Raw genomic sequence first — 14162 nt, 5'->3', positions numbered from 1 at the left:
AATTAGAAAGAAATTAAACCACTTTCCATTGCACTTTCTGAACAATGGTTCTTCATTTGTGATACCTAACATCGTTCGTTTAATATTCATGGTTACAATTTGCATAATGCAATCATTTTCTTGGATAAGGAAAGACTTAACTATTTTAATTCAAAAAAGTACTCTTTTTTTTTTACTTGAGAACTTGCTCCAACTATTGCAACAAAGATATACAGTACCAGTCAAAAGTTTGGACACCCCTAATCAGTCAATGTTTTTTCTTTATTCAGAGACAGCAGGGGTTCAAACATACATTTCCTACATTTGAATATAAAAATTGATTTTATCAAACAAAACTATGCTACAATACCTTTTATCTCTGGGACCGTCAAGATTACAAATCAGAGCAAGATTACTGAATGTAAGTATATTATTTACCTTCAGAGGTGAGTGTATCAAACCAGTTGCCGGGATAAAAGTGTTTTGTTGTTGTGCACTCTCAAACAATAGCATGGTATTTTTTCACTGTAATAGCTACTGTAAATTGGACAGGGTAGTTAGATTAACAAGAATGTAAGATTTATGTCCATGAAAGACATGTCTATGTCCTGGAAAGTTTGTTGTTACTTACAATGTCATTCTAGTCACATTAACGCACATTAGCAACAACCGTCCCGGTTTAGCGACACCGATCCCGTAGAGGTTCAAATAAAATGCAAGTTGGAACCAAATACGGTTCTTGAAAGCGATGCCATAGGGAACCATTCAGCGTCTCTGAAGAACCATAAATGGGATGGTTCTATGAAGAATCATACAAAAATTTAAAAAACAAAAATGTATTGACCGGAATTGAATAGGCCTGCAGTAGGATTTTAAGCTTATTTGCATATTTTTCTGTGTCCCCTTAGAGTGAATTGTATAGTTACCAGTACCACTCATGACTGTGCTTGCTAGTGACAGATACATGGTTGTTGCATTCATTCATTTTCACTCCTGTGGGCTGCACCAAGTGAGATCCTAAGTGAATATGTTGTCATTAAAATGTAATTTTTTAAGACAATACAATACATATTTTGGTCCTGCTTTATATTATGTGCAGTTAATAAAGGCTTCATAAAGCCTTCATGAACACAACATAAATCTGTCACAAATCATCTATAACCATATGTCATGCTCAATAAAGAGTTCATAAATGTGGCATAACTGTGTGACATAACCACCAATGTCAAATAATCTACTATGGCATAAACCTGTGCATTATAAAGGGTGGCATAAGCACCGCTTAATAAAAGCTTTATAAAATAATATTCAATTGAGGCTTCACAAAGCATTTATCATGCATCTTGGTAGAGTATTGTAATTCCAGGATAGTGGGTTAGATTCCCAGGACCACCAATACGTAAAAATGAATCCACACATGTCTATAAGTATCTTTGGATAAAAGTGTACATATTATATGGCATATATTATATTACTCAAAAACAGTTATTGGATGGCCCAACCTCTTTCTCTCTAGGGTGCATAGTCAGTATTGGAGCTGACCTCAACTTGCTGTGCTGCAGGATGGCATCCGCTAGGGCCTTTTTAAAATCTGTTTGTATTTTTTTTTTAGCTAATTCTGTATCATTTTCCCAAATTCAGTTCTCTGGGTTTTGTTTTCCCAGGTTTCGGATTTCTCACAGTTTTTTCTGGCTTCCCCAAGTTATTTTCACACTTTTTAATAGAAAAACTGCACAATGTGATTTTTTGTCTTCACAACAATGCTTAAACCGAATCAAGGTACCACTTTTGAGGTATGGAAAAAAATCTAAGGAACGTTGATTTTTGAGTGTAGTTACCGTTTAATTCAGTGAGCATGCACTGTTTGGTTAGAAGTGTTTCTGTATCACAGCAACAACACATGTAATGGAATTTGCAAATCAAATGGATACTTGTGGTAATACTGGACAGCGAATGAGTAAGATAACCTTTATTTATTATAATTTAAATGCGTTTGCAGTAGTTAAGCATTGAGGTAGATTACATAACTACCTCAATCGTTATTTCAAATAATTTTGGTTACTTCACAGCAATTGCTAGCAAGATAACGTTAGATAGCTAGCTAATATTAGCAGCATGAGCTAGCTAGCTAGCTATACCAATACAACATGTAGATAGCTAGCAGTCTCAATTAAATAAAAATCCACCTAGATATAGCCACATCTCATAGTCACGTCATGAGATTTGTAAATGAAAGTGGACGATAATAATATTGACCCGTTTCAGGAAAGTAGGGGTATGTCGCAAGTCACCACTTCACAGGAGAACCATTTATTTATTTATTTTTTGGAACATGTGAACTTTCATGTGCCTTAATAACAAACTTGTATGCCATCTGTGAATACTTACACAACTGTTAACATACAAGCCTTGGTAGTTAAACCACAGAAAAAGTAAGCAACCTTCCCACTAGCCATGATTGGCTGACATAATGAGTGGGCTGGATATGCAGAGTGAGGAGTTTGGATTGGTCTGCCATATAGAGGGCTTCTGTCAATTTGAGCATGTCAGTGTTGTAATCCTGTCAAACGTGACTTTTAAAAAAAATGTATCATGTAGTGGAGCTGCATATGTGTTGCTCTCCATTTCCTGGAGGATCGAGTTTTGAAATCAGCGGAATTAGAGTATGATAGCTAAAGAGATGAAGAAAACACCTGTCTCCAGATTACTAGCTAACATTAAACCTTGTTGGTTAGCTCCCAGAAGATTCATGCAGGGTAGTAACGACATGATTTGGCACTATGTTCATTGTTGTTTAATTAGCTAACGTAAGCTGGCTGGCTTGTTAGCTAACGTGTGTGATCTTACATGTTGTTTACCTAGCTAGGTTAATTGTTTACTGATCGAGCTAGCTACATGTCTTAAGCTAAAGTGTACAACACCCATTGAATATGGCCAGTGTTGGTAAACAATGGCAAAAAAAACATAATGTAATTGTTGGCAGCAGAGCTTGTTATGCTGTTTTCATGTTATCCAGAGGTAAACAAATCATTGGCCAGAGCATCAAGTCTGCACTCTGAACTCTCCGAGAGCGAAACGAGATGGGTGGGGCTAAAGCTTGAGAGGGTGTGAACGATGCTGAATGGGTGTTGACAAATAATTGCTATTCACTAGATACCAAAACATTCAAATGCCATTTTCTCAAAAATGTGTGTACTGATTTATCAGCTTTCAAAAAATAATTTATTTCCCATTGTTCCTCAAAAATTCAGTGTATGATATACCATTTTGTAGCTCTGAGTCTTTACTTTTATCCAATGTAAAAAACATAATTTAAAATGTTGCAAGTTGGTGAGTCACATATGAATCGAGAGTATTTCTGGTGCAGAAATACCCTTATCCAGAAGGTTTGACAAAGGTATTTTCTAACAACTTGCTAACTTTCTTTGTTGTTACTTTTAAGGTTGGAACCACTGATTGATTTATACTACCGGTCGAATGTTTTAGAACACATACTCATTCAAGGGTTTTTCTTTACGTTGTAGAATAATAGTGAAGACATCAAAACTAAGAAATAACACATATGGATTCATGTAATAACCAAAAAGTGTTAAACAAATCAAAATATATTTGATATTTCTGAATATATCGAGTTTGGTACTTTAATGTCCTGTGTTGGATTTGCCCCAAACATAACACTTTGTAATCAGGACAAAAAGTGAATTGCTTTGTCACATTTATTTTTGCAGTATTGCTTTAGTGCCTTGTTGCAAACAAGATTCATGTTTTGGAATATTTGTATTCTGTACAGGCTTCCTTCTTTTCACTATGCCAATTAGGTTAGTATTGTGGAGTAACTACAATGTTCTTGTTCTGTCCTGAGTTCTGAGTTTTCTCCTATCACAGACATCAAACTCTGTAACTGTTTTAAAGTCATTATTGGCAGTTTCCTTCCTCTCCGGTAACTGAGTTAGAAAGGACGCCTATATCTTTGTAGTGTCTGGGTGTATTGATACACCATTCAAAGTGCAATTAATATCTTCACCATGCTCAAAGGGACATTCAATGTCAAAAATATTTTTTTACCCATCTACCAATATGTGCCCTTCTTTGCGAGGCATTGGAAAACCTCCCTGGTCTTTTGTATTTGAACCTGTGTTTGAAATTCACTGCTCGACTGAGGGACCTTACAGATAATTGTATGTTTGGTGTACAGAGATGAGGTAGTCTTTCAACAATCACATTAAACCTTATTATTACACACAAGGTGAGTTAATGCAACATATTATGTGACTTGTTAAGCAAATCTTTACTCTTTCATTTATTTAGGTTTGCCAAAACAAAAGGTTTGAATAGTTATTGACTCAAGACATTTCCGCTTTTCATGTTTTATTAATTTGTATACCTTTCGAAAAAACATAATTCTACTTTGACAATATGGGGTATAGTGTTTATGCAGTGACAAAACAATCTCAAAATAATCCATGTTATATTCAGGCTGAATATTACAGGACACTACATAATGTGTCAATACATAGTTTATAAACGTTCTGTTCTTTTATGAAGGTTCTCTCATAATCCATAGGTTACTGTAGGGTGTTTAGATGGGTTGATGGACATGCAACGTTTGCATTGGTTTGTGTGTGTATGTGTCAGAGCGAAGATGATTTGGAGTAGTCCTACCTGAGACTACCGCACCAGATATTCCTCTTCTGTTGCCATGCTGGAGACCAGGGCTTGATTACAACCTGTTACAATGATCCAACATTTTGTTGCTGATCTTTCAGTGGGGGAGTGGGTGAATGTGACAAAGACCTGACTGGGCCCAGCACCGCACGCTATGGTTTGTTACATTGTTGTGTGTGTGTTTGTGTACTGAAGAACCTGTAACTTGGTTCCAGAAGAATGCCACATTCAATTTCCTTATGTTGGAGGCTTTCATCAAGCTAAATGTTTCTTGGTGTAACATTGTCCCCAGGCTATTGTGTACACAGCACATATGTATAAGCCTGGGATATAAACCATTCAAAGTTTGCCTTAGTAGGAGTGACCATATTATTCTATTGGAGTGACCTTACTGAGTAAAGTATTTGTCATCAGGCTCCTTTGCTAGAAAAACATCCCCCCCGGTTGTCACTAGTTAACACAGTCACAAAGTCCTAATCATGGCAAAATCCCACCCATTTCTAAAATCTATCTTCTTAAAATTAGATTTCAAACCTAACCTTAACCCTAACCTTAACCACACTGCTAACCTTATGCCTAACCCTAACCTTAAATTAAGACCAAAAAGCACATTTTTGTTTTCAGGATTTTTTAAAATGTTTTATTTTCATGATTTAGGCAATTCTGAATTTGTGACTGTGCTATATAGTAGAAACTATTCCCCCTGGCCTCGAGGGAGAGAAAAAAACGACATGCCCTATCTTCCAGCTAGCTAATTACGTAGCAAAGGACATATCTAGCTAGCTAACTAGCTAGCTAATGGCTTCACCGAGAATAAGAAAGACTACACCCTTACAATCTGCAGTCAATGTGTGTGGCGCTTGCAGAAAAAACGATCCAAATAAGAGCTACAAACACCATCTCTTTATTGCCAAGATGTCGGACCAATATGACAGAGGTGCCCACGACATGTGGGAGAAGTTGTTGTGGAAGATGATTATTTGGTAGATCAAGCTGCAATAGAGCATAGTGGGAAATATGATAATGATGGGTGTGGTTTTGTTTCAACTCTGGTTATTAACACCAACAATGGGATTATTTTACACCACTGGGTGCTAATTTAACTTTTTACAGTGTTACTTTAACTCTTGCATCAACACTAGAAATGTAATACTGAAAAATGAACACTAGGTAATATTGTCCCATTTGCTGTTTGATATGAAAGGGACACATCTGCAGGCTTACATACTGTAGATCTAAGAATGTTAAGAATGTTAAGAACTCAAAAGTTGTTTGTTGGGCATACGTTGTCCAAGGAACCTTAAGAGCTGAGGAAGAACCATTTAAGAAACAACATTTTTCTCAGTATAGAATTGTTTTGACAGGGAGACAACATACTTTTAGCTAATATATATTTTTTATTCAATCAGTGCAGTTTTTCATACTTTTTCATCCAAGTAACACATAATTGGTTCATGAGACAGGATGAGGGTATATATTTGGTTAAAATATGTTTAGGTCTACCCACACATTCATTTAATGTTGTTCCAATTGTAACCAGTACGTACACCTTCTTAAATCCCCCCTTTCTTTTCCAGATGGCCTCACCAAGGACCTAGTTAATTGCACATCTTTTAATACAAAACAAAATTTGCCGGTATCTATGTTTCCAAATTTGATTTAACCTCACTCTCTCATTTCCAGACCCCCTGGTGGATATTCACTTTGTTTACCTGAAATTAAACCTCATATTGTTTACAGCCTCTTAGTCCCTGAACATTTTATAGCATTTTGGAATTATATATTTATTTATTTTTGGTAATGATTGTAGTGTTGGGATTCATTTCAATGTTGCCCTCATCTGCATGAAAATTTTATAATTAACTTTTGATTAACCAGCTCTGTTGCATTCTCTCCCCCATGCACACGGGTGAATAGTACCCACTGCATTCTAATGACTGTTTTCCAATTGAGTGGTGACCTTTTCATCCAAGACCTGCAACTGGAGCTTAACAACAGTGGCAAACAATCATGGTGGAGACAATAGTAGAGGCCGGCAGGCTAGGATGTCATCTTTAAATATAACAACAGAGATAAAAAGCAACCTTATAGGGCCTTAGTGGTGGTGGCAGAAAGCCAAGTGCTTGTGTTATTGGTTGGCTATTGTTAAAGATGGAGGTCACATCCATTGGCACATTGAGAGGGAAAGGACAGGAAGGTAGAATAGCCCATTGTTACTTGTCCTCGCTCGGAGGGAATACTATTATGAAGAGCAATACATTTTGATTCTTTATCCCATTGAGTAAGCTTCAAAACAATACTTATTTTGATAATAGCTTCAGGAAAAATGTCTCAAAACCCATCCATCCAAGGGCAAAGCATTTCATTTTATATCTGTCAAAGAGTACATCCAACAAGCATCCTACTTTGTTTTCATAATTTCAGTATCAGTTTAGAGATTATTATCTATAACAATTGGTCTGTACACTTGCATTGAAGAGAAATAAAAAAATGCTTGTTTCAAACATTCATCAGTTAGACCAGTTAAGATTGAGTGTATGATGAAGTTGTATGCCCTAGTAGGTGACTTATTATAACGTCTCTTATTATTAACAGCTTGGTGAATATCCCATGAGGTAACCGTGAGATGGAATATCAATTGAAGTTTCATGTGGGTAGTACAATGTTCCCGCAGGCTATAGAGAGAAGCAAAGTTAGTCTTCAGAGAGAGTTTAAATGCAAGGGAGGCCATCAAATACTTCAGAGGGAACTTAAAGTGATTTGAGTGTCTCATAGTAAGGGTATCCATCAAGGAACTTGGGATGACAAGGTTATGTGGTGGTCTAAGGCAATCATTAGCCTATTTGATCTATATTATTTGACATATCCAATCATTTTTATATGTTTTGTAGTGATTATGTTATTGTTAAACTTTGGACTGTGAGCAACAAAGCACCAATTTAGTGTATTGTACCAAAACTAAAATTGCCTAATGGATGATGCTGGTCTCATAATACATCACATATTACATTTGAATGTTTTGCCATATCCATATTTCCCCACATGGTGACACTCTTGAGCTGTCTGCTTATGAATCTAGTCCATACCTCATCAAGCATTTCAATCATATAAATTTAACATTTCTCAAAATCAAACAAAGAATTGAATCAACCAGCTGTCACTTCAACCTAAAACATGCATGTCACATGTTGGTGAAAACATTTAAGAATAATATATTTTAATTGCCGAGGCTGGGTTACACTGGTCTTAAAATCCAGGTGAGTGGCACATGCTGCTGTTTTCACAAAAATATTTTCTAGGATGAACAAAAGTACATAGTGAAAGTGTAAGCATGTCTATCTCATTAACACATACTGTAAATAAACATTGTCATTTCTGAGTTACTGTAAGAACAGGTATTTGCTATAGGAGGAATTTTCTACAGTATACATTATCTACTGTATGCTGGCAGGGAACCTTCCTGTTGAGAACCAAGTTATATCCTTTGATCAAAGAATAGTGTTAAAGCACTGTGAGAAGAGGTAAGTATGAAATATTAATGAATACAGCTGTGCTTTGATGGATATGTGTGTCGTTCCATGAAATGAGTCCTTTTTGGGTATAACTAGTATAACTTGGTGAAAAAAAAAACGTTTTATTTCACCTAATTTTAACATTCTGTCATTAAGAGCACATGTTCAACTTAATAAAGAAAAATGTTTCCCAATCTCAAGAGGTTAAATAAAAAATGACTATATTAAGTGCCTATTAAGTGACAAATAAAGTTACAGGGGTGATGATTTAATCTTAAATTAGCCATAAATCCCCCAATGAAAAGGGTAACTGAAGCTTGTTGTGTACGACATGGTGGTGTAATCAGATGCAAGCTTCACCAAACATTTTAATTGTTTAAAAAAAAACGTTTTTCCTGTCTATCTATAAGTAAAAGGGTTAACGAGTTATGCTCGACCCACTCAGTTTTCCACCATAAAACCCCAGAATCAGACTTGACTATTATATGTTCAATGTTTCTTAAAGCATATTTTTCACCATATTACATTTTTCAGTTCACATAACAGTGTTGAGCTTAAAGGATCGTACCCTTTTTTTAAATTTTAGTCTAAAATGACATATCTAAATCTAACTGCTTGTAGCTCAGGACCCGAAGTAAGGATATGCATATTCTTGATTCCATTTGAAAGGAAACGTGTTGAAGTTTTTGGAAATGTGAAATTAATGTAGGAGAATATAACACATTCGACCTGGTTAAAGATAATACATATATTTATTTTATATATTTTTTTACCATCTTTGAAATGCAGGAGAGAGGCCATACTTTCAGATAGGAGTCTAGGTGTAATTTAGATTTTGGCCACCAGATGGCAGCAGTGTGTGTGCAAGTTTCAGACTGATCCAGTGAAGAATTACATTACTGCACAATATTTTGTTTCAAAGTCTACCAGGAGTTTGCCCAAATGTGACGAATTGGTCAATTGATACATTTTAAAGAACAAAACTATAGAGAACATACAAAATGCTATGGTAATAAAAAATGAAAGTTTACATACTCTCAGGAATGTCATACATGATGAATCATTAGTATATACACTACATTTCATACATCTAGTTGGCCGGGCGGGGTGGGTGTGGAACCAAATACAGCAGTGGGGTCAAACTGTAGAGCCCAGTTGCTACATTTGCACATTGTTTTATCAAACAAACCTATGCTGCATTTTATCTCCAGGGGCCCTCAGGATGACACATCAGAGTAAGATTACTGAATGTAAGTACATTATTTAACTTGAGAGGTGAATGTATCAAACCAGTTGCTGTGATAAAAGTTTTTGTTGTTGTTGTTGTGCACTCTCTTCAAACAATAGCATGGCATTTTTTCACTGCAATAGCTACTGTTAATTGGACACTGCAGTTAGATTAACAAGAATTTAGGCTTTCTGCCCATTTAAGAAATGTATTTTTCCCAGAAAGTTGTCTGTTGTATACAATGTCATTCTAGTCACATTAGCGCACGTTAGCAGCAATTGTCCTTGTTTAGGGACACCCATCCCGTAGAGTTAAAATGAGGGCCAGGTTTTTTTTTATACTTAAAATGAAGGGGGATAGCATCATTCATATGAACTCATCATTGGCAAAGATATGTTTTTTTTTTTTTATGAAATAAACAATAATCTTCAGAAATGATTTTGTTAAAGCAACCAAATAACTAGGGCTTTATTTAATGTTCCATGTGGTCTATAATAAAGGGAAACTAATTTAACATAACAGGCTTTTAACATTCAATATTGGTGCACATTTTTTACTTACAATATCAAAGGGATGCAAAAGATATTCATTTTGTGGAACGACACATGTCTCAAAGTACCCCAGTAAGACACTGCTAAAGGCCAGTGTTCGCATTTTGGAAATGTTATCTTAGCAGCTAGTTTCTTACAACAGTTAGCGCTGAATGTTAGCTGTTTCGTTTGCACATAGATCAATCATGAATCATACAGAATGTGTAAATCATTTATCCAAGAGGATTGTGATGTATAAATAATAATATCATACATTTTTTGTTTGATTTTGAAATCTCTTTTGGACAAATAGAATAATGAGTTTTAAGAAACCAGTTCTACTGTCGAGCCAGAGTTCCTACAGATGGTATGAGATCACAACAGCAGACGAGGTGGTTGAGGCTTTGTCACCACTGTGCAGCTTTTCATTTCCTGTTCCTAATGCCCATTGGGAGCTGTGACTCATCGGAGGTTATAAGTTAATAATGTACTATAGAACTGTTCTCATCTGAATTAAGGGGGATAGCATTGTTTACACGAACTCATCAATAGCAAAGATATGTTTTCTGAATGAAACATTTTTATTTTCTTGTGACCTCATACTTTTGAGAGATATCCTTCTTCTGTTGCCCTCTCTTTAAACTCTTTAAACTTCTGATTTAAATTTGAGACTTTGGACCAGAGTTGAGATAAAGTCGCTGTACTGTTAGAGGCGGTTCATAACAGTAAAAGTACTTACATGATCATTTGGGTACACCACTCCCCATCACCCACAACATCTAACACTGGACCCATACCATAAGCCTTCCTCCCTAGACTTTTCTATGCCATGTCCACTTAGTAGGTTTTAGCCCATCGTCACACAGCAATTAGCAGTATATGGCAAGCTGTGAGGGAGGACAGGATCCATGTCCACGTTTCAACCCCAGATCACGAGTCTCCATCCCGACTTCAAGGCAAGGCATGCAATTAGCCACAATAATGATAATGTGTTATAGGTGAACAGTGCTGGGGTGAGATGCGAATGGGAGGCTAATGGGGGGGGGGTTATATGTTGTGGGATATGGAGAAAATCAAACATACAATGCAGTGATGATTTAAATTCTAGCCTCTAATTATCCATTCCCTTATGTGTGGACCAACAGCATGTTTTTGCATACTAGCCATCTCTGGCCAGTGGCCTTCAGATATCACACTGGGGTTCTAGCTTTTATTTCTTGTAAGAAAGGAGTGCCAGATGTAACTCATGCAGCTAGGCTGCTGAGAAGAAAGGGGAGATCCACTGGCACATTTCTTAGTTAGACTTTGCACAGCTAATGAAATACATTTGAATATATTTTATATTAGTACAGAAAGATGTGAGATGTGAGCTATTGCATATTTGACCATTACAGATGTTCTTTGTTGATTCTGTCCCAACATGTTTGAAATGACCCATTCCTTTACCACTGTACTAGAGGATAGAACTTCAGCTTACCAATAGATAGAAAAACAGACTGCCTTGCTCAGAGCACTAAACATAACTCTGTTCTCTGTGCTCTGGGAACAAGGCCGTTCCTCCAGTCTACCATTGGGCTTTATGGAGGATATTTCACTGGGTGTTGTGCAAAACGAACCAGTTCCCCAGAGTGGCAGCAACTTCACCTTGGTGGGGTAATGCTGTGATATTCTGTTTATTCTTCACTCACTTCATTTTACTCAGAGCAAAGCCCCTGGAGATGGCTTATCTTGGAGCTGGAACAGGTGCACTCTAATTTACTCCTATTGCTTGGGGAGCCCAGGGCCCCTGTAGAGAAGAAAGTAGCAATGTAGCGCACTCCACTGTACGCCACAAACAGCCAGACAAAGAGCATTTAATGGAAATATAAAAAGCTACTGTTTTGAGAGCAGCTCTATCATTAGAATGTAGCGGTCCTTTCCTTGAATTTTGGAATTTTGTTTTTTTTGTCACATAATTTGAGGGAGTTCCAGTCATACAACACACAGTCTGATTGTGCCCACGTTCACTCAGTATTAAAGGAACATCAACTCCCAGCACAATGTAGAGAAAGTTCAGATGAAACCATGCTAGTCTCAAAACATGGATATTTATATTTTATCAGTTTTATTTTGCATTTAATCACCCATGAAAACATTTTGTCTCATTAAGACAAAGGGGTTGCCTTTGTTCCCCAAAAACAAAACTATTCCCAATATTTTGATCACCTTAATTCTCTTGATTGTGACATTAGGAAGATGAGCTAGTAGTGGAGCCCTTTGTCCCACTGGCACGGTGTTTGATCCCATCAGGCAACATAGACAGTCTGGGCTATGGCCTACATGCGTCTCAGTCAGGAAAAAAGGTTGTATCCCCTCTCATCGTCATTCTCCAGTGCCTTTAGAATGAGCTAAGGTATCAAGTAAGAATTTATTTTCCAATTCCTTCTCTTTAGGAACCGTGGATACGAAGAGTAGAGCTGGTTTGTTATTTGTTCGGTATATTATAGGTCTGCATTCAGTCAGTATTTTTGTTTTGTGTTGTTCTTCTCTGGAGAATTATGCAATCAAAAGCAGATGCCTCAAGCAGTCTGGAAAGTGCCTCTTGTGAATAAGAGAAAATCTTGTATACAGCATTTGGGGAGGGGGGGGGGGGGGGGACATAAGGCATGAAAGGCATGAAAACATGGCAACAAAGCTAACATATATGGTATTGTTCCATGTAAAATATAGGCTTACCTGCATGCTGCTCGTTTTTCAAAGAGATACAGTATGCCAACCCTCTACATTATGGTTCAATCCATAACTGAGTACAAAATTAATACACATTCATCAAAACAAAAAACACAATTTCCTTCTGAATCATTTGCATTAGAGTGATTTTTCCTCAAGGCTCTCACAGACGAAAAATTTAAGTTCTTCAATGATGGTAGGCCACCTAGGATGTCAGTGTTAAAAAGTAGAGGTCATTCACTCTAAACAAGGCAAATGAATTGAGGATAGAGAGAGTGTGTGTGCATGCGTGTGTTTTTTTATGTGTGCGTGTGAGAGATGAAAGATTATATGCACTTTTAATGAGTGCATCTACTCTAAGCGCGCGTTTTTAATTACCTTGCTGGGTGACAAAATTTGCTGGGAGTTTATAAATGCCTGAAAGGATTTCACTTTTTGCTGTTGTCAACCAGAGAGCATTTGAACCAATCAATACCTGTCTGTCCTGTGGCACACTCATAGTTGGCCATTAGGAGAGAGCTGCTTATAGTAAGCTCAGCCAATACTATTAGCCCTAGCCTAAGGGCAGTTCCATGCCTTAGTCAGGGTAGGCACCTGCCCCCGTCATCCCCACCTCACCCCCTTCACCCCTCCCCCACCATTAAGCAGCTCCCACTGGACATCATTTGGACACATCGGCCAAAGAGCACTTCTTTATTCCCTCTCTTTTCTTTCCCTGGCTCCACCAAAAATCAATACATCTCCCCTTTTTCTTAGTTTCACATTTTGCCTCGATATGATTCACCTCTCAGCTGAATACACATGCAGGATCAGCTTCTTTTATCTTCTATTTCCTGTGAGTTATAGGTCCACAACTCTCATTTAAAGCAAAGAAATAGAGAAATGAGTGGCAAGTTATTTTGCTCTTTTGATACAAAACAGATCCTATAATCACTATTTTATAAAGCAACTAGGTAGTTCATTTTTTTCTTACACGTTGTGATCTGGTCTCTCAGAGAATTTGACGTTGCCATTGTAGGTTCACAAATGACTGCCATTGTAACAATAATACTGACATCATGAAAAACACATTTCCAATGTCAATTTTACAAACACTTTGTCCATGGGATATGAGGTTCATCAACCCTAAAATATCTTCTCTGTGATTGTTAGACTCTACTCTACCTCTCACTAGGGCCGTGATTCAATCCTTTGTCGACAATGCTGCTTTTAAAAGCAATGTTCCCGCGTTTGCCGAGACCCCATGCAAGGTAAAGACTGGATATGTCGGCTCAATCGAAAACTACCTTGAAATGACGCGTTTCCCACAAAGTGCGATGTGATTAAACCCCAGCCTAGGTATCTCTTTTCTTAGCGATGTGTCATACCAACCCCATAAAGAAGACAGGAGACCAGAACACCCACTTATTACTTCCATTTTTATTGCAGACAATACTCTTTTGCAGACTAAAGTAGTATATGTTATAATTAAGGTAGCTACAGTCATTCATTTACTCAGGCCAACCTTCCCCTTTTACAGCCATAAGGAGAGGAAGACAG

This window comes from Oncorhynchus mykiss, chromosome 23 (genome assembly GCF_013265735.2).
Source record: "Oncorhynchus mykiss isolate Arlee chromosome 23, USDA_OmykA_1.1, whole genome shotgun sequence".
Lineage (NCBI taxonomy): Eukaryota > Metazoa > Chordata > Actinopteri > Salmoniformes > Salmonidae > Oncorhynchus > Oncorhynchus mykiss.
The sequence above is the reverse complement of the archived record's forward strand: the minus strand, read 5'-3'. Positions refer to the sequence as shown.